Here is a 26,357-nt window from a genome sequence, read left to right as displayed (position 1 = left end):
AAGTGAATTTTAGATGCCGTCTTCATGTACACAGTTGTTTGAAAATTAACCTTTACCGAGAAATACTAGATGTCAACCACAGTTATTGCACTCAATATTCACAATTTAGAACATCTACTTGAATTACTCTTAACCCCGAATGATATATTTTTCAACCCGTTACAAACCCGTTAAAGTCATCGGTGTGTTGCCTCGGGTTCGAACCGTCGACTACCGGCGTAGGATGTGCCAACTTAGACCACTCGACTATCGCTGCTCATACTAATATGATAGAATACAAGACCTTAATAAGGAAAACCAAAAGCCTTGACAGACATACTCCGGCTATGTTGGTGATATTTTTTTTAACTGTCGCGATTTCAGTACACATAATACAAAATTGCTTACGGCTCTCAAACACGATTAGAATTTTATTCGTTTTGTACGTGATTTCCTTAAAATTCCAACAGTACTTTTATATATAAATGACCAGATACGAATCTAAATCAAGCAAATAAATTTTGTACAGATTGTAGAAAGTGGCGTTTTCTACACACCGAGATGGATAAACGCCAGACTTTATAAAATTAAATTGATCATCTAGATATCCTAGAAAACAATACAAATATTTTGGGTCACGTCAAAAGTTAGACAGATTTCGTCATTGATTTCGAGGAAATAATAACTATTGAACTGTCTAAAGCATTTGTTGTAAAACGAATACTATTGTTGTTTGTTTTTAATCGTTGTAAGGTACGACTAAGTTAGAAACATGCACAAAAAAAAGTTTACGACACGTTCCAGGTAATATTCGCAAAAGTCGTCGGTATGGTACCAAAATGAATTCCAAAATATGGGTCATCCGCTGTTTTCAGGTCTAGTTGTACATTATGTTTGTTGTCTTCATATTTGTAAAAGTAAGACGCAATAAAACACACAAAAAGAAATAGGCCTACAAAAATAATGCAGCAAGTGCCTACTTTATAATAATCAATTCACACCAGGTACATCGCTAGCAATGAAACTCAAAACCTGCCCAGGTTCGTAAATAAATAAATAATAATCTAATCCAAGTCAACCTACATTGTTAGTCAGAGTACGTCCAAAGGTTACAGCTTAGGACATAAAATGTCTGGAGAGGGAATCGTAAATTTCTAGAGGATTATAGCTTTGCTTGCAGAAGAGAAGTACAAAGTAGCCGCTGTGACACTTTTGCTACCAATTTGTAAGCTTGTAACGTGTTTGGGAAAGAAAATAATAAAAATTGGTGACGCAAGTAATGCAATTTTCTTGTAACTTTGTAAACTTTATTTAATAAAACCTTCACGATTTATTGATGTTTTTTATAACTTAATATTTTTAGTTTAAGCACTATCGAAAAAAGTGTGTTTAAAACAATACCTACCTAGGTATTGTTGTATACCAGTCGAAGTGTTTAAAAATTACAAAACAATCTCTGTAGTTGAAGGGTTAAAGAAAAATACAAGTAAATTCATGTGATTATCTAGGTATCTACATATTAAGCCTACTTCTAACCACTGTTGAGTATGGCTTCTACTCGCAATACTACACATTTGACATTGTCATTTGCCTATCTAATCTCACAGGTAATTATGTTTCTAATATCTGAAATACACCTCCTAAACACTAAACGCAACATCTCTTATGCAGTCAATTACAATAAAATGAGAGCAGTTTACCAGCAATATACGTACAAACCTTTCAAAATTCAATTATGTATATCTACACGACAGTCGAAGTAATATTACAGACGGCAGATTGCCAAAATCTGATAACTTTTATATCAAGTAAGTGTATTCATATGTGGTACGTTTTGAATTGACGTTGGGTGTACCCCAGGGTGTAATTTTAGGACCGATACTCCTTTTTATTGGTCGTTTAGTTGGTAGTCTAAATTGTTCCAAATGTTCTAGAAACCTTGTATCTAATGACACTTTTCGTAGAATGGTTAAACTAGTCATGATGTTAAAAATAATAACTGCACGTGAAGACAACTACTTCGATCCCAACACTGATTTTTTATGACGCCTATTTGTCTTCTACGCTTTCACAGCTAAAGAGTGTGGCAATACGCGAAAAAAAAGGTTAGCCAGTAGCAAAAATAATAAAATGTTACCTACCCAAAGATAGGTTACTGGTAAACAGAAAAAGATAGTTTACGTCTACTTCACTGATTCTTTACCGACCGATAGAAGACTAAACTTAGTTTTTCCTTTGTTATTCCTTTTCAATACACAATAAGTATTTAGTTTCAGTTCTCAAAAGCAAACTAAACAACTTCCAGGACTTAAAATAAAAGTTAAACCACATTGTATAGAAGTTAATAGGTTTTTTATAACAATAAAGTTTCCGTTTTGTTCCATTTGAATAAAAATACAAAGCAGTAATAGCGCGGAAAAGTTTTTAAAAGAAAAATAACAGTTTTATATGAATAGTAATTTTATCTCTTTTATATGCAATTTTCATTTATTGTTACTTCGTTTGTTTGACTTCAGTTTCATTTTAATATGACTAGCGGTCTTGGTAGCAGAATTTCTATTTAATTTAGAATACTTTTGAATAGAAGCAAGAGTTGCAAGCAAGTTTGGTAACATGCCTGGTATATGGCAATAAGATCGCCCCCTGACACTTGAAAAATTTGTCAATAGCGAAACGTGGGTGTATTACACTTTTACTTACACCTTCGGGTATAACATCTGTGATATTATGTATATGTATGTATGATGCAATTTTTTACTCCTGAGTCACTTTATGTGTTTTTTTAACTTATGACTGTACAACATAATCAAAAGAGAAGTTAGGCCTTGAGGCCATCGTTCACGCCGGTTTGGATCTTTGCTCTAAAAGAATGTGTTAACATAGTCTTTTAGAGCAAAGAACGATTAACTGTATAATTGATGTATACCAAGTGAAACGATATTAAGAAATAAATATTATATACGTATATCAGAAACAGATTCTAACATTCAGACAGTGCAAGGTACTTATAATAATAAAGATATAAAATTACAATTCCCACTTTGATAATAAAAAAAAGCGTCTCCAGACGCCCCGGTAAGTAGATTCAATCCATAAAAAGTACCAAACTTTCCACTTTCCAATATAACCGAGACACTCGACAAAGTAACTGGAAACGCCACAAAAACCGCAAAGCAATATCCAACACATGTTATAAATATACACAATATAATTTTATTAGAAACGTTTTCGGAGCCCGTAGGTAAGTAACAACAGTGCGGATCGATTTCTCAGGTTAAGCTAACTTGCCGAGGTTGTTTTGTGGATGGGTGACCATATTTTATATACCGAGATCCTCCATGTTTCATAAGGCGTGTAAATTGTGGGTTAATTTTCAAAGATCTTTAGGCAGTCGTTACCAGTTGTCAGAATCTTAGCACATGTTATAAATATACACAATATACTTTTATTAGAAACGTTTTCGGAGCCCGTAGGTAAGTAACAACAGTCGCGCGGATCGATCTCTCAGGTTAAGCTTCAGTTTCCGAGGTTGTTCTGTGGATGGGTGACCATATTTTATATACCGAGATCCTCCATGTTTCAGAAGGCGTGTAAATTGTAGGTCCATTTTCAAAGATCTTTAGGCAGTCGTTACCAGTTGTCAGAATCTTAGCACCTGTTATAAATATACACAATATACTTTTATTAGAAACGTTTTCGGAGCCCGTAGGTAAGTAACAACAGTCGCGCGGATCGATCTCTCAGGTTAAGCTACGCTTGCCGAGATTGTTTTGTGGAGGGGTGACCATAATAATATTCTACATAATGAATTCCTTCATATTTCGAAAGGCACGCTAAATTGTGGGTCTCGACTGCCATTTTCAAAGATAATAAGGCAGTCGTTAACAGTGGTCAGAAGCCTGTAAGTCAGACAACCAGTCTTACTGAAGAGTATCGTGTTATAAGCCAGGGAACTGGCTTGTAGAGGTCTGATAGGCAGTCGCTGCATGTAAAATACTAGTATTCAGCTGCATTGATAGTGGAAGTCCAACAAAAGTTGGAAGAAAGGCTAGACGGACTGTTATAAATACACCCAATATACTTTTATTAGATACGTTTACATACAGGAACGTCGTATTAAACCAGTGTCGATCTAAGATCTCAGCAAATTGATATTACCGTCGTAAAAAGAAAGAGAATCACAAGAAAATTGCTCGAGACTATTGAATAAATTTACATAACGAGGCGAGATGTTATATGGAGAACTGAGCTGCGAAATCATTCATTATTCATAGTTCGATCTCCATTGACGTCTGTGTTCAGACTATCAAAGGTATGACTGATTAAAAACGGCGATGTATCAGCAATACCGAAGCAATCGAGTTTGTTTGAAATTTTACTTTCTTTCTTGACCTTTCGTAGTAATCTCGATTTTAGATTTGACATAAGATCAGCTCTTAAATTACACATTTTTTTTAGAAGATAGTTTTATCAGAATAGAACAAACATACCTTTATTGCGCAGTCGTAAAAAAGTGTGGGCTTATATTGAGTTGCAAATTCATTCATTATTCATAGTTCGTTCTTCATTGACGTCTGTGTTCTGACTATCAAAGGTATGACTGATTAAAACTGGCAATGTGCTTGTAAATCGAGAATAACCCATTCTCTGAAATGAGGATTCTGAATTTTGAATGCTACCTGTATTTTTTTTTGACATTTGGGTCAGTAATTACAATTCTGGTTTGAAAAAAACGCTGATTGTTTAAAAACAATATTATACATACGAAAGTAGCAATGTTATTTCATTCAATTATTAAAATACTTTTGTTTAACTCCCGTCTGTCCTAACTGTCCCGCTGCTGGGTAAGGGTTTCCTACCAAAGGCGGTTAGGCCTCGAGTCCAGCACCCTGGCCCAATGCGGGTTGGGTACTTTGTTGCATGCCTCGAGGAATGTGTTAAACAATTTTTAAGTTTGCAAGGTTTCATCATGATGTTTTCTTTCATCGTTAGACATACAAAGATATAGATGCATACATCAATCACATCTTACTTTTCTTAAATTACGTTTCATTTTCTTCGACTAACTTAAATACGATTTATTCCATACAAATTTGTTGAAAACCTGTATTTCGTTTGCAAGCAATACCACTTTCACGTTACTGTAAAAATACTGAAAATGTGATAAAAAACCTCTTACTCACCAATTTCAGCCATACTGATCTGTAATGAAAGAAAAACACTCATTATCATTTTAATTTACCACAATGGGAAACGGGAAAAGAAAATATCGAATCGAAAAGAACCAGGTGAGTTCAGATAGGAAACGCTTGTATTTATTCACGCCGAAACACAAAGGTGTAGGCAGAACTGTATTACTCCTTAGTTTGGTCATTCAAAATGGAAGTCCGATATAATGGACTGCGTACTTTAAACATTGTCATCAGTCGTATACACTATGAAACAAAACACTTAGGTAATAAATCTTATACATAAAATTTCTATGTCACAATGTTAGTTACCGTATTCCTCCGAAACGGCTTGACCGATTCTCATGAAATTTTGTGAGCATAGTTCTGAGAATTGGTCAACATCTATTTTTCATACCCCTAAGTGACACATTTTTTTTTTAAATTTATATGAGAAAACACGTTTGCCGGGTCGGAAAGAGCTTGGTGATCACCAGTTGTAAGGCACTCATAGCCAGCTGCATTCACCGGTCGGTAAACGATCAGTGGGTAAAGCAACCCTTGGCGCGGTTATTCTATAGGTGACCGTATAATGGTAATTGAAGTGAGCGTCTCCGTGCATCGGACGGCACGTAAAAAGTCGATCCCGCTTGGTATCAACTAAAATACCAAACTTTAAGCCATGTCAAAGGCCTTCCGGGCGACTTGATCTACTTTGGTACTTGGTTCACTACTAACTATACGATAAAGTATGAAAATCAGTCGTATACACTACAATAGACACAGAGGCAGTCTGTACTATCGGTAGAAATGAGGAAAAAGACACAAATAATGTGTGTAATAATAAAACATCGTCATGCAGATATTCCCAAGAGATTCGGTTCAATCTAACTGCCAACTAGTTAGATTGGAAACCTTCAAGTTGTGCGCAACCAAGATACTGTTGAACCGTGCGACGGACGGTGATGTCTCTGAAACTTTTGAAAGAAAAAACATATGGCCTTCGACCACAGCCTGAAAAACCTGCGCCGAAATGTCCGGAAAAATGCGTGTTCTCGGTAATCCAACCAATATTATAAATGTTTGTTACACTTTCACGCAAATACTACTGAACCGAGTACGATGAAATTTGGTATATACGTAGCTGAAGACCCAGAATAACACATAAGCTTAGACTTTTTATCCCGGAGTTCCTGAGGCATCGGGACTTACACGGAAGGGTTTCCGTGCGGACGAAATCGCGGGCGGCTTCTAGTTCTGTATAAAACAAACAGGCAAGGCGAAAGATTAAAAGTTATGACATACTAGTCTTAGTTCCAAACTATTTGCACTTAAGTTTCTGAGCTCTCGCAAATTGTAAAAAATTCTAATTTGCTAAACGACTTTAAAAACAACAAGATATATAAAAAAAACTATATACGTTTTGAAAAATCATCCTCTAAGTGGCTTAAATAGGGTTTGAAACATTGTAATCGAATCTTGCATTTAAGGCTTTCATCTAAATTGCTGAACTACACGATGGCAAAACTAGGCTACTTATATTTCAAAAAATCGACCCCTAAGTGGCTGAAATAGGGGTTGAAATACAAGAACGAGGTTAGCTGGTTCTATAATAAGCTTAAAATCACGAAAGAGCCTATCAAATAGAATTTTATCAAACGTAGTTCTTTTGAAAGATTGGTAATTCGTAGTACATTAGTAATATCGTGTTTATCGTTTCAGTGATCAATTCGAGATTCTATTTGTTTTGTAAGCAGATTACGTTTGGTTGTTTGGTCATTATCGAGTCAGTGTCATTGAACTCTAATTGATTTGTGATTAGTCTGAAAAGTGATATAGATTGAAATTTGTTTTTGCAAATTTTCTTTTGCCTTTTTGGCACGGTTGGGGTGTGTATGGCTGCTGATCATGAGGTTTCGGGCTCTGTTCCTGAGTCGGGCAAAGTGCTATCGGTCTTTGTTATTTATATGGGAGTTTAACAATAGTAACTTTGAGTTTGGTAAAGTGCATGCATATTACGGCGATAGGCCTCATAAATGGGACTGATGATAGTAATAGAGAATCGTAGGTGTATTTCTTACACCTCTGCCTGCACCTACGGATATAACAGGCGTGATATTATGTATGGAGAGTTGAGAGGAGAGAGTTTTATGTATAGGAGAAATTTTATTTCAGCAAGGACACCCACACTAATAGAATGTACGTATGTCTTCATGCCTGTCAGTCTTTCTATTATGTTTTATCATCTAGACCAGTGGTTCCCAACCGGTGGTCCGCGGACCACCAGTGGTAGGTGGAAGACAAAATATGGTCCGCCAAAGACTTAAAAATTTAAAATTTTCAGAATGTTTACTATGCTTTATTTTTAATATACTTACAAAGTGGTCTCTGCTAACAAGAGTAATATAAAAGTGGTCCCGGACTAAGAAAAGGTTGGGAGCCCCTGATCTAGACCAATGCAACGGGGATCAAAAATAGACTTACTTTACCTAAATTTTCAACATCCCGACGAACAAATTCGCGGTCTTTGCTACTAGTTTGAATCAAATAATTTACGTATTTTTCACTTACGTCGCGGTAGACTGCAATTCGCTTCGATCTATAAATTTTAATGAACTAACGATATTCATAGAAATATCGGAACTCATAAATTATTCCTAACTAGCGCAGGGAGCATGCAAATTGTGCATACATTTTAACATTATCGAATGGTATTCTTAGATTATAATTTTGTGTGAATGAATATAGCAAGAACAGCTGATTAATAGACTAAAATAAATATAAGAGACTTTCAAATTATAAATTGTATACCGTCTCCGTGGCGCAGTAGTTAAGTGGTTGCCATAGCGCTATCGCTATGTCGGGAGAACATGAATTCAGTTCTCACACAAAACAAATAGACAAACGTACAAAATGTAATAATTTTCTTTTATTGTCTGTTTGTACGTATGTTAAAGTCCCCGCGACACATAAATAATATAATTCTTAAGCTAGTTTTATCTTTCAAAAACTATTTCTACTTAAAGAGACTCGCAGATTTAAGCTCTACATAATCATATTAAGGGCCAGTTTCACAACTCATATGTCAAAAAAACTGTGTGTAAAATGTATGAACAGATCAGTCAAGATTCCAGTCCTTAAGCTATCTAATACTTATCCAGAAGAATTGAAACCTTCAATTAAAGTCGTAACCAGCAGTTATTCTTCATTTAACCTTCACAATGACGTTCCTTCAAACCTTCTCTTTGGGTTCTCTTCAAATAATATTACCATAGCAAAGCGTTTCCGAGAGCTCTTTAAAAGTATTACAGGCCTACTCGAGTTATTCCCCGGATTTCAGACAATCTAATATCTCTTAAGACGTTTCATTTAAAATATTCGGTTTGTGTTTAATTTACCTTTATTTTATAACGAGGTCATGTAATTGTACATGGATTGTTGAAGTATGTTTTAAATGTCACTTGATAGTACTGATTGTAGCAAATAACGCTAGTGGTGGTGGGTGCTCCCACACGGAGCAAACAATATGGTATTTTAATGGGTTAATTAAACAATTAAATTATTACATTCAATTAGTACATTTTATCTGCACAAAGCACATAAAATGTACATCCTAAATGCTTAAGCTGTGATAAAATTGCTATATAGTATTTAGATTTGAAATAAAATAACCGCCATATTCACAAAAATATGTGAAGTTATAAAAGGCTTATAAGATAATTTGTTTCTTTCACTTCTTAGCAAAATGAAAAAGGAGAAAACAATTGTTTATAGTGTGTTTGTGAATAAGAGGGTAAGACTTAAGCAACATGTTAATCACTAATTTAATGCCGTCAAATTATACTTGTGACGACATTATTTGGGTAGCATCTTGGGTGATATTTTGTCAAAGACAACAGTCGCCGTTTAAAAAAATATGTCAAAGTACTTTTTTTGACACATCTTGCCGCTTTTACATTTAATGTTATATACAGAAGTTTAAACTATATTAACAGTATACCGCAATCCTAAGTTTAAATTACATTAAATACATACAGACGCCTAAAATTACTTAACTTTATCTATTTAACTGTAAATATAACAATAATAGTGGTGTAGATTGTTTTACATAATGTAGTTAGAAATACATACCTATCTTTGTACATAATGACTGTATAACAGAGTTTGTATGGAGAGAATTTGTGGAACTTATGTCGTAAACGAGAAGATAATAGAATTTAGTAGAAGTACGTGGCAAATTGTAAAATGATTTTACGCTTTATAATATTGGAATACGGTAGTGGACTATCAGTCAAATCAGCTACTCTTTAGTATAGAATAGAATAGTATTAGTATAGAATAGAAATATAGTCTTTAGTATAGTATTAGTATAGAAATATGACATAGTGACGTCACAGTGTCTTATTTTTGATGGTATCAAATGAGTGTCTTATAAATGTTACAGTCTGCAATAATTACCATTTCAAATTGCAAAGTGTGAGCATTTTGGATAATTCTTTTAAGAGTACAAGTTTAATATTTTTTGTATACGATTCTCACGCTGAGATTTTGGGTTCGCATACTGGGTCGCACCCAACACTTCATAAGGTTTCTGTCAAGAAATTCTTAGTAGGAAGTTGAAGTGACCTGACATGCTGTGAAGAGCACGTAAAGCCATCAGTCTTATGTCTGATTTCTAGAAGTGTCAGTTATTGCCTCGCCAAGCTATGAGAGAAATAGAGAGGGTATTGTGTATTGTGCCCACGTTTGGACACTATAAACAAAGTCCAGTAGCAATTCTCGGTAATCTCTATACAGTCAGTACCGTTGAGTATCGAGAGTTTGACATTTGAAAAGTACTGCTGAAATAATTCTTAAGGAGCCCGTTAGAGGCGCTGTTTTTCGTGCAAAATTTCTCGATGACTAGCCGGTTTTCGGTAGTCGATAGTAGTAGAGAATCTAGCTACTGCACAGTTGACTGTTTTTAATAAATTAGCCGCAGCCAAAAATCGGCTGAGAAAACATTATTATATCACTAGTATTCAAGGATCTGAATTTATGTTAACTAGGCTTAAGATAAACAAACTTGTAAAAATTCTGTGATTGGTAATTAAAGATTTTTTTTTTTATTTTTTTTATTGGTATAGATTACTAACTGACTACATTATGTGTATAAAGTTTCATACACACCCAAGGTATTTTACTATTTTTAATTCTGTCTATTAATCAGTCTAGTTTTATGGCAAAACAAGGATTTTTCATGGGAACGGGATTCAACGGGAACATCGAAATTCATCCCTTCAAGGGTTGAAATAGGGTACGAAAGTTCTTACGCGATTGGGTCAGCTAGTAATGATTATACAATGAGAGTATACAAACTTAACTCGTAAAGGGAGGATTGAGCAACTGTGTGTGGGAGGTCCCACTGCAAGTGTTAAATCATAAAGCAATTATTTATGAGGTGTGATAGTTACCTGTACAATATGGCCGACATGGCAAGTAAACAAAAGATTATACTTTTGTGTTGATAGAAGTGTCTGTGTTTTTGGGTTTTGTATGTTTGTATAAATAGTCCGTGTTTTGGTGACAATATAATTTGGTGAAGCTAGTGTCGAAAATTTCGTTGGCTTGCCTTTATTTTGTCTTATTTAATTTTGTAAATATTTACAGGTAACTTTTTTTTTAATCACCGCGTGTAAGATCCGTTGTGCATATTAGTGTCAGTTGAAATTAGGTTAAAACAAATAAGTTTTTGAACAAAATATATTTCACCATATTTGGCTATGGTCTTCAACTATTCGTTTGCTAAATTTCGTCATATTAAGTTTCTCAGCTTAGCTACGACAGCGTAAAAAAGAGCCTGGTACATTTACGCATTTATATTTTAGTACAAATTCAAAATGTTCGCACTGTCATAACTCTCGAAAATGTCCCAAAACAAAATGAATTGAATACACATCAGCAATGCAAGTTAAATAAAAAGTTTTATAAAATACGAGCGCAATATTCAGTAACAATTTATTTTCACTGTTTCATCAGAACATTGTCACGTATAAATCACGCTTTTGACTGCAACTTTGTATGGAATCGTACAAATCACATTCAATATGAAATTCATTTATTTAAAATTGTATCAGGGAGACTATTGTCTATGTATTTTTTCAAGTGTTCTAATATCATCAGGTGCGTAGTACTCGTAACCGGTAGTCGTGTTTGACAAGGTGTATGGATGTGAATAAACGTTAGTCCTTAAATGTATCTTTGGCTTTATAGTAAAGAAGAAGGAAAGATAAAGCACTGAAGCTAAGAATTATTGAATGAAATTATATTTAGCCATACAATCGCTTTAGTCAATACCAAGTAAGTTAAATATAGTATGTTGTTAGTTAAAAAATAAATAATTTGTAGAAATAAAAATCATAAAATATAGTAAAATAATAAAGAAGATACGCATACAAATAGATAAATATACTTTTTATGTATTCAATAGCGAATAAAAAGTACTTTTTACCAACCATTGTGAGACTCTTCACTACTTTGCGAGCCCCCACTTGAACTTCCAGTCTAATCCCATTAGCTCTCAATGCAATACAATTATTTATAACAAAGCCAACTAGTTCTGTTGTTTTGTTGTTTTAATTCAATTTCAAATTAATTTGGTTTTGAACAGTTTTGTGCAATGATAAGTCACTTTTTGTGGCTAGTTTTTAGGTAGTTGATGTTCATTTTGTTTTTTTTTGCTTTCGTATTTAGTAAATTCAATGGTATTTGGTTAACCATACTTAATACTAAAAAATATTATTGATATTTTTTGTGTTTACCTCAAAACGAATGTGCCGATTTGTATAAAATTTTCAATTACTTGCGTAACGTATTTTTGAAGTCATGCAAAATTTCAAATCCCCACTAGGCAAGCGTGGTAGACTCAAGGCCTAGCTCCTCCCTCTTTCAGGAGGAGACTCCTACCCAGGAGTATGAAAAAAATGTATCGTTTTTAAAGAAACGATTTTCAGTCGTATAGTCACAGTTTTCTAGGTATACCTTAAAGTCTACCTTCAGGCATTTATTAAGTTGAAGCCTTCTACTGAATACCTCAATAAGACCCGCCCAATCCCACTTAAACGTAACAGCCTGAACCGAACCGTTATAATTTATTCCTAGAACACATAACTTCCAAAAGTCAGAGATGAATGCCTTAAGCTTTGAGTTTGAGCCTTCAAATTTCTGCGTAGGAGGCACAATTATACCTACCATAAGATACCACTACTTTAAATATAGCAATTAAAAACTTTTATTTCAAAGGGCATGAACTACAAGATAAACATGATAAAAATTCTTCGCAAATTCTTAGCAAAATTTCGAATATAACCTTCCAAGAATTTCTAAGTGAGGTCAGAAGTCGAGTCAATTCTTCGTATGTTAAACAGGCTTATGCGGAACTCCCGCTAGTGAGACTTAAGCCTTTTATTTCCTGGAATGTCCATATATCTCTTTCGAAGAGAATGATAAGGGGAAAGTTCTTTTGTGTTTAGAGCGTGTTTCAAGTCTTAAGGCATGTTTCCGTTTACGTAAACTAGTTGTTATGGATTAAGTTCTTTAAGATTTCAACGTCGTTAGCAGACAGCGTATTATGATGGTTTTCCAACAATCTTCTTTGTTAAAATTGTGAACTTTTTCTACTGTTTTCTGATTGCTGGAAATTACCTGTAGCGTAATATTATACAATCGGTACTTACGAGTATCCAGATTTAGCCTTTTAATATGTTTAAAACAATTAGTTTCGACGGGGTGCTTATCAGGTTTTTATTCAAAATTTATGGATAGCTAGCCGATTGTTGGTAGTCGATAGTGGTAAAAAATCGAGCTACTGTTTGTTGAAAGTATGTTTCCAAAACACTCAAGGACAGTTTTCAAAGATTACTGTAGCTCAATTCTCTACTACTATCGACTATCGACAGCCGAACTGTCATCGAGAAATGTTGTATGAAAATCTGATCAGTGCCTCTGACTGTCTGTCGTAGAAACTTTTTTGGCAGTACATTATAAATGTCAAAATTTCGATAACTAGCCGGTTTTCAGCAGTCGATAGTGGTAGAAAATCGTGGTACTGCTGACATTTCTGCAGTCTGACTTCTTCAATAACTTTAAGTAATGAATTATTCAGACAAACAGATACAAACACTTCGCTACATCTGCGTATATTTTGCCGCCACATCAAAAAACTTCATCCCCTTCATTCCTATATTAAATCACCATGGCTTTATTGATAGAGTAGGGGTGCCATGCGTGTGGGAGTAAATGTTCCCTTTTGTAGTTTTTTTCATGCTTCTGAACGAAATGCTTATATACTCCTTTTCCATATAATGTGAAAGTCTGTTTGTATGTTATACTTGCAAGGATAAACTACACTACTGATTTTTTTTTTAAACTTTGTACAGAGAAAGTTCAAGGTTCGGTAAAATAGTAGTTACTTTTATAAAAAATCTGTTTCTTTAATTTTTATTTTATTTTACTCAATATAAATGCTTGCTAGTTTTAACTATTATACAAAGATAAGCAATTTATTTAGTTAATAATTTTTCGGCTCTTAAATTCATGGCCGTTTATTATAATCCTAACTAAATGTTAAACACGTTTCTTGAAAATTATTTCGAGAAACGTGAGAAACGTCATACCCATTCCCCAACCCACACTTATCCAGCGTGGTGGAATCAAAGCCTAACCCCTTCCTCACTCGGGAGTAAACCTCTGCACAGCAGTGGGACAGACACAGATATAAAAAAAAAATTACTCTGAATGTTACCTTTGCACTCCAACCAATCAACATAAGTACATACTTCTTCTAAATTGTACAAAACAGTCAAGACATCCAACAAAACAAAAGCTTTATCTCTCACAGCAATACTAACTAACACTGACAAATAGAAAGTAAATTCGATCAAAGCCAGCATTTCGTCTCAAAACCACTCAAATCCATGGCAACCGTACAGAGGTGTATTTCAATAAGCCATACAGTCAATATGAAATGTATTTACATCGCTCAAGTAGACTTATGGTGGAAATCACGAGATTCGACTCTGCGATGATGAAAAAATAAATAAAGGTTGGTTTATATGAAGCTCGCCGTCTTTGTACGAAGCTGTGTTTTTTAATCAGTGAATTTTGTTTAGCATTCGACGACTGGCATTAATGACCTAATATGGTCATTAATGCCAGTCATATAGTCATATAGTCATATGGATTAATGGCATAATTCCGTATTTAGCGAACGTGAAGGACTAAAAGCCTCCTTCCTCAATTAGAATGTCCTTAATCAGCAATGGGAAACCTGTTTTTTCAGTATTTTTCGTAAAAAAACAATCTTTTTTTTCTCTGTTTCTCACTTAGTCTGACTATGGTCTTTGCCTACACCTGAACGATAAAAGCATGTTGCTACATTCAGTATATTCAGTGTCCTTTTTTATTCAAAGTATCAAAACGTCGTTATCGTGCTACAGTTTTACTCTACCCTGTAACAAGTTTCGTGTAAAACAGCCTTTATCCGAGTGTATCTGAGAGCATTATTTACGCGCAGTATCAATCAGGTTTGTGTGAACAGGCGTCGACTTGTTTGTTAGCTATTTAGTTTCGAAATGAAATCTTGATGCGCCCGGATTTGTAATAAAAATAGAATGTATTTGTTTTTGTTTTGGATGTACTGTTGAATATCTAATATATGAAATTCTCGCGTCACAGCTTTCGTTGCCATAGTCCTCCGAAACGGCTTGACCGATTCTCACGAAATTTTGTGAGCATATTGAGTAGGTCTGAAAATCGGCCAACATCTATTTTTCATACCCCTCAGTGACACTTTTTTAAAATTTATATACATGGCAAAACAACGTTTGCCGGGTCAGCTAGTTTTATTTATAAAAGACGTTATGTAGGTTGCACTGTTTTTTAAGTAGGTTGATAGTCTCGGTTTAGTTGAACAATTAAATAATTAAGAAATGACTTAGTGAGATTTTTTATGAAGTCTCTTCAATCGTTTCACTAAATAACTTCACAGTTCCTATAATTGAAGATGAAGCAGTAAGAAGAAGGTGATTGAGATACACTTGCATTTCTCATTAAAAAATAGCCTCAAGTATGATGTGTTAGTGGCTAGCTCCTATATGCCAAGCACGACACCCAGGGCTGATATAACGGAAAATTTGATAAAAATTTAAAACCATTCTGGCTGACTCGAAAATCGATCCCGGTCGCATCAATCAACATTTCAAAAGCAGACCACAGAGGCAGTTAAAAAATAATATCACTAATCGACAAGAAATTTTAGGCGGTTGCATATTAAACTGTAACCGCGTGGTTAGCCGCTCCCGCGGTTAACTGCTAATGCGTAAGGGGACTAAGGGCGAGTTTCCACTATGTCGTGACCACAGATAATCGTGTAGTTTCAAGTGTCGTGGCTCATATGTTTAAATGGAGGTGTTCACATGTAGACACGTCTACGACATTTTTTGCAGTAACGTCACATTATTGTGACAGTGAGGACGGCTAGATACGATAAAATTTTTTGACGACAAACAATTGTTATAATGGAAACAGCTAGAGACGACAGTCGGCCAACGACAAATTAATCGTTACGACATAGTGGTAACGCGCCCTAAGGCCACACATAACGCATTTACCTCTATAACTAACACGCGCGTAGATAAAAGAGATTTACTCTTTTACTAAGTAAATATTGTCTGTAATTGTATAAAGATAACGATAACACTGTTTGTATAACCGATGGTTTGGGATTTAAAGGCTTTTTAGTGCGTAAAAAACATGTTATTCTTTTTGAGAGGTTTTTTGGCTATTATTATTGTGTGGTCTCTGCGTACCCCTACGGGATAAAAGCGTGATTTATTGTACAAATATATGCGAACATATAACATCACCTCTGTTATACCGAAACCTGTAGAAAATGTGGATAAAAACACTCACGTTTCGCCATTAAAAATGTTAGTCCCATGTACTAAGAGTGAGTCTATTACCATTTACCGAAAACGTTACTAAACCCGGGCTAATCCTAAAAAAAAACCAGTATAATATGAGAAAAATCTCTGACTCGAAAATCGCACCCAAAACCTCACGATCAACAGTAGTATACATTGCAAAAACGCCACAGAGTAATTTCTACATAACAAGTTAAAACAATATCAATCATACTAAAACAAACAAAGACGCAGACAATCTAATTAATAATCACCAAGTTATAAATAGCAGCCACTCGAAGCTCATCAGCCGAGAGCTGGATATTAAACCTTCCCAGAGGAAATTACCACGAATGTAGTGACTAATCACCACAATTAGCAGCTAGATTGCCAATCTCGGTTCAAACATTGAACTGAATCAAAATGGAATGAAATTCCAGCTATTTTGGTGACCCGGTTACTTGAAATAGATTATCGTGGAAAGTAATCTTGGATATTATAAATTAAAATTATAATTTATAAGTGAATTTCTTGTTTCAGCGGTTTTTTAAATCCATTACTATCTCACTGCTAGGCCATGGTTGGCTCCCAAAATTGAGGCGGGTTAGGTTTTAAGTCCACCAGGCTGGCAATTGTGGGTTAGCTTTTTTTAGCAGTTATAAAAATATAACTCTAAATGTGTGAATATGTTTTTTTTATTCAACGTTATGGCCAACTAACATCAGCGTTTACTACGCTAAAACTTTTGCAGAGAAAAGCTGGGACATAAACTGTAAAAAAACGTACGAAAGACATTTTATCAAAGTACGAAACACATAACACTCAACACCTGCACAAGTATGTACTGATAAAATAATTACTTTTTAATCTTGATGACTTTATTTCACTATTATCTACTACTACTCTATGAAAAATGGCGAATCACATACCTTTAAAATTATAAAAAACAGACTCCATTTGCCATTTGTTACATTTCAAATCTGACAAATTGACTTAATTCCAGATTGCTTTACTTCAATCTTTACAAGACATAAACTTTACTTAAACCAAGCTTACAACTACAGCCTAAAAGTTTCCCCCAAAATAATATTCCTTGCTAAAAAGACTGTGATAAATTGTACAAGGATTTTTGCAAGCCACAGAAAATTCTACCTTATACCTGCAACTGAAAGTTCTTTTTATTTTGTGGGTTTTCATGTCTAGTAGTCCATGAGGCCATTTTTCAGGTCGTATTTCTCCAGGAATGGTGTGAAAAACTGTAAAATGGCTGATAAGATAATAATTTTCAATCTGAAGACGGATAGTAATGATGTTTTGGATCGAAAAGACGTTGGGACAAAAAGATTTTTCGATACTATTGATTTTCTATATCAAGATAAATTAAGTTTCATCAATAGGGTGGATTTTGGACGAAAATTCATTTTGCTATTGTAATATTAAGGGGGATTTTGTTTGAAATAATATTTGTTTGCTACATCTGTCTATCTTATACTTTCACGACTAAACCACTGAACAGATTATGCCCAAATTTTGCATGAACATATGAAATGAAATGTAATGAAATGAAATGAAATGAAATGAAATGAAATGAAATGAAATGAAATGAAATGAATGAAATGAAATGAAATGAAAACTCTTTATTGTACATAAAGGAAATACGAACAAACTTAAAATAAACTTAAAATAAAAGTACAATTGGCGGCCTTATCGCACAGTGGCAATCTCTTCCAGGCAACCATTGGATGGAGAGATATAAAAGCAGTTGAATGAAGGAGGGCAGTACAATTGAGTGTAGATAGTGAATATATAAATATTGACATATACGTATATAAAAGAGTAATATAAACATACATATATATAAATGATACACAAATAATATATTTAAAATACATACTTAATAAATACATAAAATAAATAATTAATTTTGTAGCGAAAGGTAGTGTTCCTTAACTTGTTTTTTAAAAATGGGTAAGGATTGAGCACGTCGTATTGACACTGGTAGTGCATTCCACAATCGTACAGCTTCAACAGAAAATGATCTATCAACAAACTTTGTGGAATGCACTGGCATCTTCAATCTTAAATTTTCTGATGATCGCAGGAGTCTTGAATGCGTGTCATGCAAGAAATCGAAACGTTCTTTAAGGTATGGGGGCGCTAAGGGATTAAACAATATATTGTACAAAAGAGAGAGAATGTGAGCATAGTTAACAATTCTGATCAAACATAGGTTACTTTTGTTTTAAAATTCGACCCCTAAGCGGCTTATAAAGGGATGAAGTTTGAACGCAAGCGGAACCGTAGAGAAGTAAAATTGGGACTTTTAAATACTGTATGGGCGAAACTAGAAAAAAGCGCTTTAAATCTTCTATTTTATAGTAACCTGAAATCCGAAAGGTGAGCTTTAAAAAAGGCATAGAGCCACATAAAACTCCGATTTTAGAGCCGAACCACTAACGGGAAAATACTCAAGCCCAGAATAAAATAGGAAATATACAGCTACCCTCAAATTGCACACGGTACCGAATTTTAAGTGAAAACTTTATGTTTGAAATTCGTACATTTCAAACTAATTAAACCGAACGCCACACTTGTTTTTGCTAAATAACTAGCAGTAACTGCCAACTACAGCAGTTCGTTCGTGTAATATTTTGTTATAAAACTTTCGTACCCAATTTAATAAATTAACCTGGGTACATTAGCCTCGATATTTGATTAGCTTTATTTTAGTTTAGTTTATGGTTTATTGGAGTATTTTGATGAAAATTAATAATCATATTCTTTAATTCTTTTGAATATAATATGTAGTCTCGTTGTTATTTTTTTCCTAAATTATTGAGCTCTCGTCTAGTCGTCTTTGTAAGCACGGTTTATTTCAGCTTCAGAAGAGCCGTATTCTGTGTTTTTATCATATTTCAGTTTCAGCCCTTCCCTGAATAAATTCAAACCATTTCCTCAGTCAGTAATCATGATGACTAATTGCTGACTGTATTTTACAAATTTCCATCGCACGAGAATCAAACTCCAACACAATAAGTCATCCTTAAAACCACGTAACCATCAAGGCTTCTAATTAAACATGATACAGTACAGAAAACAAATGAACCGTCAGTAAAAAGGTTATACTTCCGTGATGAGATGAAAACAGGGGTTTTTAAAGTAACAACACACTTAATGCGATTGCGGGACGGCTGCGCTTTAGGGCGTGAGTACAGCGAGTGTTATCTACAACATAATATTCTTACTCTGTCGATCAGACTACATAAGCAGACTGTCTCATATTATTATTTATTTAGCCTTTCTTCCAACTATGGTAGAGTCGGCTTTCAGTCTCACCTGATGCAGCTGGATACCATTATTTTATATGGAGCGATTACCTATCCGACCTCCACAACCCAATTATCTGAGTTATAACACGATACTGTTCAGTAAATCAGTAAAACTGGTTGTCAGACTTTCTATCTTGAGACTACTGTTAACGACTGTCAAAGCTATTTGAAAAAAAAGCAACCAGGGCCAATTTTGACATGCTCTCCAAAGCACGGAGACGCTCAGCTCTATGCGGACACCCATCTACAGAATTACCGCAGCAAGGGTTGTTTAAACCCACTAATCGTTTACCGACCAGTGAGCGCAACTACACACGCAAACACTTGTCGGATAACAAGTAACTATTTATAGCAACTGTTTCAGCTTGCATAGGACACTCAAACTCGATTCGCACTCGTATGTAAGAACGCCGTTGAATAGCGCACTTCACGCATCTAAAACGTCTCGACTCGCAACCGCGTAATGTGTGTTACGGCTTTTATACTTTCATGATGAGGTAAAAATAGGGTTTAAAAATATACCGTTATTTTTACATTTTCAATGTTTCTACAGCACTTTTCACTGTGAATTTAATAATTATATGTTTCCTGATGTAATCGTGAGCTTCTAAAAATACGCTTGCTAGAATAAATTATGACCTGCGAGAGAGAGAATTTTATGAAATTTTCTTGTCCTTAAAATGTATGATAGCATTTTTAATTTAACGTTGAGCTAATGGAAAAAAGAATATTTTTTTTATGTAGCAGCGAGAAATTGATATGGTCTTGACACGGTTGCTTTATAAAAATAAAAAATAGTTCCAGCTTCCATACATACTCACTTCATTTATAAATGCAAAGTCTGTTTGTCTTTTACGCTCTACCGGCTTAATTAATAAAGCCGACGATGAATTTTAGCATTGAGTTAGTTTGTCATCCAAGATCATACATTCTTTACTGTACCACAACTGACCCAAAGTACATGAACATTGTTCTTTCATTAGCTCTTTATATGTCCCACTGCTGGGCAAAGCCTTCCCTCTTTCCTTCAGAACCTGTCTGTCCTGTGCCATGCTCCACCACGATAGACCCGCAAATGCCGTTAGATAATCATGAACTACTAGTTATAATTAGAAGATATGTTAAATGGCATCATGCAGAAGAAATATCAGTGGATTCAACAATTTCAATAATAAGTGAGTAGTAGTTAAGTGTAACTAACGGAATTTCTATAATATTCTTAAACCACTTGCTATTTTTATCCACATAAAAAATAAAAGCCTCCGAACATTAGATAAAGCCAACGGCTTTTAGTGGCTTACAACTTTTATCATTTGCAACAGGAAAAAAGAAACTAACAAAAACCAAAAAGATTAAGAGTTGACTTAGTAAAGTTGGTGAATATACACTTTTGAATAAATCCAGGGGGACACAGGAACAAAATATCCCGCGACACGTGTTGCAAGCGATGTCCAGTGATGTTGTGCGACATTGCCAGTAGCGCAATTCTCTACAGTCGGTATTGTCGAGTATCGAGAGTTTGACATTTAAAATGTAATGCCAAAATATCTCATTTATAACAAAAAATAAGTTGTCAATTACAAAAAAAAAACTAAAAACTGCTGTTGGAAAATCGATACTTTCAGCGCAACGAATATAATCAAATGCTCCAAATACACATACGTTTGATAGAAGCATAAGCAATAAATTATTAACAAAATAAAATTACAATTTAACAAAAACAAATTTATCAAACACAGTTTTCCAGCAAATTTTCTTAAAAAATATCCACGAGAGGCTTCAACTCCCAGATCAATTTCCTCTCCATAATTCATTTAAAATGAGCTGCAATTATTCTAGCCTTAAAAGAACATCACACCGTCCTACGGAGACCAGTTGTAATTGAATTGTACGTAACTTGATCGAGAAGGAACACTTATACCTAATAATGTTGTTAATGAACGTACCGGAATGTAATAACATTAAATAACTTTTAATTTGAGTGGTTTTCAAGTTGTTTTTGGAAGCTGATGCTTAAATTATGGATCTAATATTTTACTTATCTGCTCAAAGTTACATAAAAAGCCGATTATTCAATTTTAAAAGCATGTTTTGTTAATGAATTGAACTGAGCTCGCTTAGTAACGTCTACAAATAAAATTTTACTCCCTTCTCCAGCCTCGGTTCACCAGTTATAAATAAGTATTAGTCAGCTTATCAGGTAAAATTTTGACTGTAGTTTTCATTAATTTACTGCCACTTTAACTAACGGAGATTATCTTATTACAGTTATCTAAGACCCGGCCATCGGACATCAGACTAAAAAAAAACTTAGTCACTCATATGATTTTTTTAAGGTGAGGTATAAAACACAAATCTTTAAATTTACTTAATGTCAGTGCCCTGCCTTTTGAACCTGATATCCTTTTTAATTATACACAATTAACACTAATACTGTAACATAAATACAGCTTTTGTAGCGAATCTTCAGCTGAGACTCCCAAACTGAGACCTTTTAAATCCTAGAGACGACTTAATTGTTCAGGTTCAGGCAATAAATATAATCTAAAGCAAATTGGAAGATTTATTCAACAAAAGATATGTTTTATCTAAATGAAAGATAGGAATAAAGTACAGTTTATGAAAGTGAGATTTAGAAATTTGAACAGATACCAACTTTAACTTTACAGATGCAGGATTTTGGACTCAAGATACTGATATTTTCAAAGGATTGCACTTTATTCTATCTACTGTATTTTAATTCGGATAGTATGCTGAATTTAATTTTATATGATGAAAAGAAATATTTCACTATTTCAAAGTTTATTATTGGTTCTGATATTTGTTAAGTGTAAATTTTTTTTATCGAAATAACAATAAATATGTTTTCAATAGACACAAATCAATGCTTATTTTTTGGCACCGGCAGAACAATGCCCTGGCTAAATTCAAATCTGACTTTCTTACATGAATTTCTACTTCAATTTTGCCAAAACGTACATACATTTTACTTAAACACGAGAAGTACAGCGTTCTAAGAAACGTCTTCTTTCATTAACGCAACGTTCGTCAAAGCAATTATATGAAACAATCAGCGCATTTCTCAGCAACCTACCAAATGTCAAGAAACTCTTCAACGCTACGTTTTCAACGAAATAATGGCAAGTGTACATTACACGGGGGAACGAAACAACGCCTTTGACATGTTAAAAGTACTTTGTCTAAAAGAAAAGACAAAAATACGTACATATGAACATAATTATGAACTTGGAAACTATGCAAGAACTTTTCTGAAATTTCTTGTTCATAGTTCTGGAACACGACAAGCTAAAATCACTTCTATCTCAAACGCTGTAAGGTCGTTTTTCGTTTGGTATGAAAAGAACTGAGATTGTAAATCGTGAGTAGGGTAGCCAAAAATGTTTTTGCTTTTATTTCTGCTTGAATAAGTGTTCGGTTTTTAGAGTCTTGGTATGAATACTGATGTTTGGCGGCAATTAGCAGGTGCATTTTGTGGCCAGAATTCTAAATTTTGTTAATTTGCTTTCGTGCTTTAATGGTATAAGTAATTTAATTACCAGATTAACTAAAACTATGTGTTGTATTATGCTTGTTTAGTATTAATGTTGAGGCGTTGAATCCAAAATGGCTTGCTGTTTTATGTATATCGTGGGATCTCGGTCATTTTCTCGTACAGGGTATTTTTATGTGTAGTTTTAGCAGGATATTAATTAATAAAAGCTATCATTATGACGTCAATATCATCATCACTGTAAGTAAGCCAGATTCTTTTCATTATGAAACTTGCTTGTAACTAATTATTTGCGTACATGAGACGAAGATACTTATCAATATATACAAATATACACATTTGCAAACTTATTATTAAGATCTTTTAATACTTTGTTTGAATATTAGAATTTTTATGCAGCATTGAAGATGAATTCTGAATTCTGGTATGTGGCACCAATAAATCATTCAATCCAATTGTTTACCTCCTATAAAAATACTAGATTTTCTTTACAAAAGGGGGGAATCAAATAAAAATTCAATAACAAGATAGTGTCGCTCGAAAAAGCTGGTGAGTGTAGCGCGGCGTCGAGTCGACGACATGATGTTGGCAGTCATTAGATATAACATGTACATTATCTTTATGGAGCCATTCAGTTGTATGTCTTGTGCAGCGTTTAACGTCACGCTAATATGAGGGTAATGGGTTTCTCTTTTTGTTGTATATAATAATATAAATTGTTCTCCGTACGGCACGTATAACGGAAAAAATAGCCAGTCAAATAGCCCTTAAACATTTAAGACATTTAACATTTAAAAAATGATTTTTTTTCTACAAAGGGAAAAATATAATCTTAAGACAGATTAGTTAAACACGACTCTTGTGTTAAAAAATTGTTTAATTATCCTATGTTCAGGTTATATATTTTCTATACATCTGTACCAAAATTTGGTAAAACGCATTCCAAAGTAGATATATAAGGTTTATATATTACCTATATCTTTTCTTACCACATTCATAACTCTGCTAGCACTGCATAAAAAAATCTGACTACCAAAAAAAGTTGACCTTCATTTTCACTTATCTGTTCTACATTCTACCAATAAAATTACATGCCAGACCTAAACACAAGTACCAATAAAGAAACGATATAAAGAAAGTTATGCAATAGTTTACGCTTCATCAAATTTATGACGTCACCTCGTTAGTTTTAGGTCTTGTGGCTCAATCTCACGCAATCTTAGTACTAGTAAGAGCAAATTATGTAATCAACATCATCTTAGGTCCAGTGCTTTTATGTAAGACGAAATAGGTCTCACTTGTCGACAGAAACTAGAGGGTATATGACGAGATAGAAACATTTTCACTCTGAAACACAAGAGAACCGTAATTTTATCAGTTTTACCACACTCGCTCAGACAATAGGTGCTAAAAACATGGTGTCGAAAAATCTTTCAGAATATAGGTGCTGAAAAGACTGAATAAAGTGTCAAAAATAAAAAAATCATAACGATATCATAAAAAGAGTAGATACTAAATAAAGACTACTATAAACCGAACAGCTTTTCAAACTCCAGTCTGTTACTACCTCCGGGCGTATCAGCGTAAATTAGATTAGAATTGAAACTAGCCGCCGTGGCCGAAATAGACCGGAAAGCATACTCATAATCAACAACTAGTAAGTTTATATCACAAACATCATAAACACTTTTTTTTTCGTTTAGACTGAAATTCTCATACACTGCAATGAAATTTATTAACTTCTAAAAAAGCATAAATAATAGCATTAAAATTTAAGTACCAAAAACGTACTATATAAAATAGAGACACAAAATCGATCAGCAAAGATACTCTCCTCTATCAAATTTACTCTAGCACTAAATGAAATTGTGGAGCAACTCTACACACATTACCGAGCCATCAGAAAATAGCTCGGTCCACAAACAGGGTGGCCTCTTTAAACAATCGTAATGCATCTTAAAATACTACCATTGTCAACAGATGGATATAGCTGTGTAACGTCATACGATATGCCACGTGTGTGCTATAAGCTGAGCGGGTAGCGGAGCGATTTTTTAACATAACGTATTATTTTTCTGATAAATTGATAGCTAGCAGTGATCATTGATAACCGTTCCCGACCTAAAAAAAACAGAGACGTTTAAATTAAGACTCAAAGTGCTACTTTTCATTTTTAATCAATTTAATTCAGTATATTTCTAAGTAGTAGCCCGGAATACGGTAACTCACCCGGTAAATGGCAATAGGCTAGCCTATACTACATAGGTTTATGGTGAAACGCAGGCATACGCGACATAGGAAGTGTATGTAATATACCCAGTATTTTCATACACCCCTGCCTATATTTTCAGGTATAACAGTCGTGATATAAATTGTTTCAATTTACAACAAATTTAACCCGTTATTGTCGCACTAGGTAAGGGTTTTCTCCATCCTTCACCGTTGGAACAAATTGATAGTTTACTCAATACACAAATCACTTAGAAAAATGTGTGGCGTGTTCAAACCTTCAACCTCTACACCACTTTTATTCAATTCTTCAGAGAGAACAATTGTTTTGGGTCCAGTTGTATTTGGTCCGTTGTTAGGGTTTCGTACCCAAAGGGTAAAACGGGACCCTAGTACTAAGCCTCCGCTGTCTGTCTATTATGATGGTACGGAACCCTCCGTATGCAAGTTCGAAACGCACTTAGTCGGTTTTTTTCATACGTTTGATAAAGCTGTATCTTACACTAAAACGATTTAAAGTAGCAATGATAGAATGAAGCATGAGTGTAGTATTAAAATTTAGCGAGGTAACACTGGAATCCTGAATGGACCAGCATTAGATCTAAAAACATATTTTTAAAACATAAACCAAAAGGAAATACGACGTAGTGACGTCACTATGTCATATTTTCGTTGGTATCAAAATTATTGTCTAATAAAATGTTTCCGTCTGTAATAAATACAATTTCAACAATAATTACGAAAAAAGCTACAAAGTCTGAGCATTTTAGATAAACCTCTTACGGGTACGAGTTTAATATTTTTTTATTAACCCAGTCAACTACCCAAATGTTCATCACTAGTCCAACATTTTCTAGGCATTCTTTCAAACTACAGTGCAGTCATATCCAGCTTGGCAATCAATACGCGTAGCAGCAAGGAATTTATCAACATTGACTCTCGCCGGTTGATCGCTAATATATCTTGTTATTTTATCAACATGTGCCTTAATTAACACAGTTTTAGCCCAATGGAGAATTCAAGGTCTATTTTCGTTTATTCGATTTATTTTTAGAATTCGTTTCATTTGAAGGTTGATGGCAACTTTGAAAGCTAGGATACTAATAGCTGGTTGTTCTTTTATAGTTGAGTCATAATAGTTGCTTAAGTCATTTGGTAGTCGTCAGCGTAATTTTTTTTCCGGTATTATAGAATATTTAGA

At 34.2% G+C, this 26,357-nt stretch overlaps 1 protein-coding gene across 2 annotated transcripts in view; it reads right to left on the bottom strand.

Moving 5' to 3' along the window:
- Positions 1 to 26,357, bottom strand: part of AstA-R1 (allatostatin A receptor 1) — a 209,858-nt gene that overhangs the window by 110,120 nt on the left and 73,381 nt on the right. The window contains exon 3 of one of the 2 annotated variants that reach the window (XM_076117527.1): positions 5,163 to 5,181. The exons of the other annotated variant lie outside the window; for it this stretch is intronic. The gene's annotated coding sequence lies outside the window, so the exon portion shown is untranslated. The remainder of the gene's footprint in view (positions 1 to 5,162; positions 5,182 to 26,357) is intronic. 2 annotated transcript variants of the gene reach the window in all.

The sequence above is a fragment of the Anticarsia gemmatalis genome, chromosome 8, assembly GCF_050436995.1.
Source record: "Anticarsia gemmatalis isolate Benzon Research Colony breed Stoneville strain chromosome 8, ilAntGemm2 primary, whole genome shotgun sequence".
Classification (NCBI taxonomy): Eukaryota; Metazoa; Arthropoda; class Insecta; order Lepidoptera; family Erebidae; genus Anticarsia; species Anticarsia gemmatalis.
This window is presented reverse-complemented; position numbering and strand designations above follow the sequence as displayed.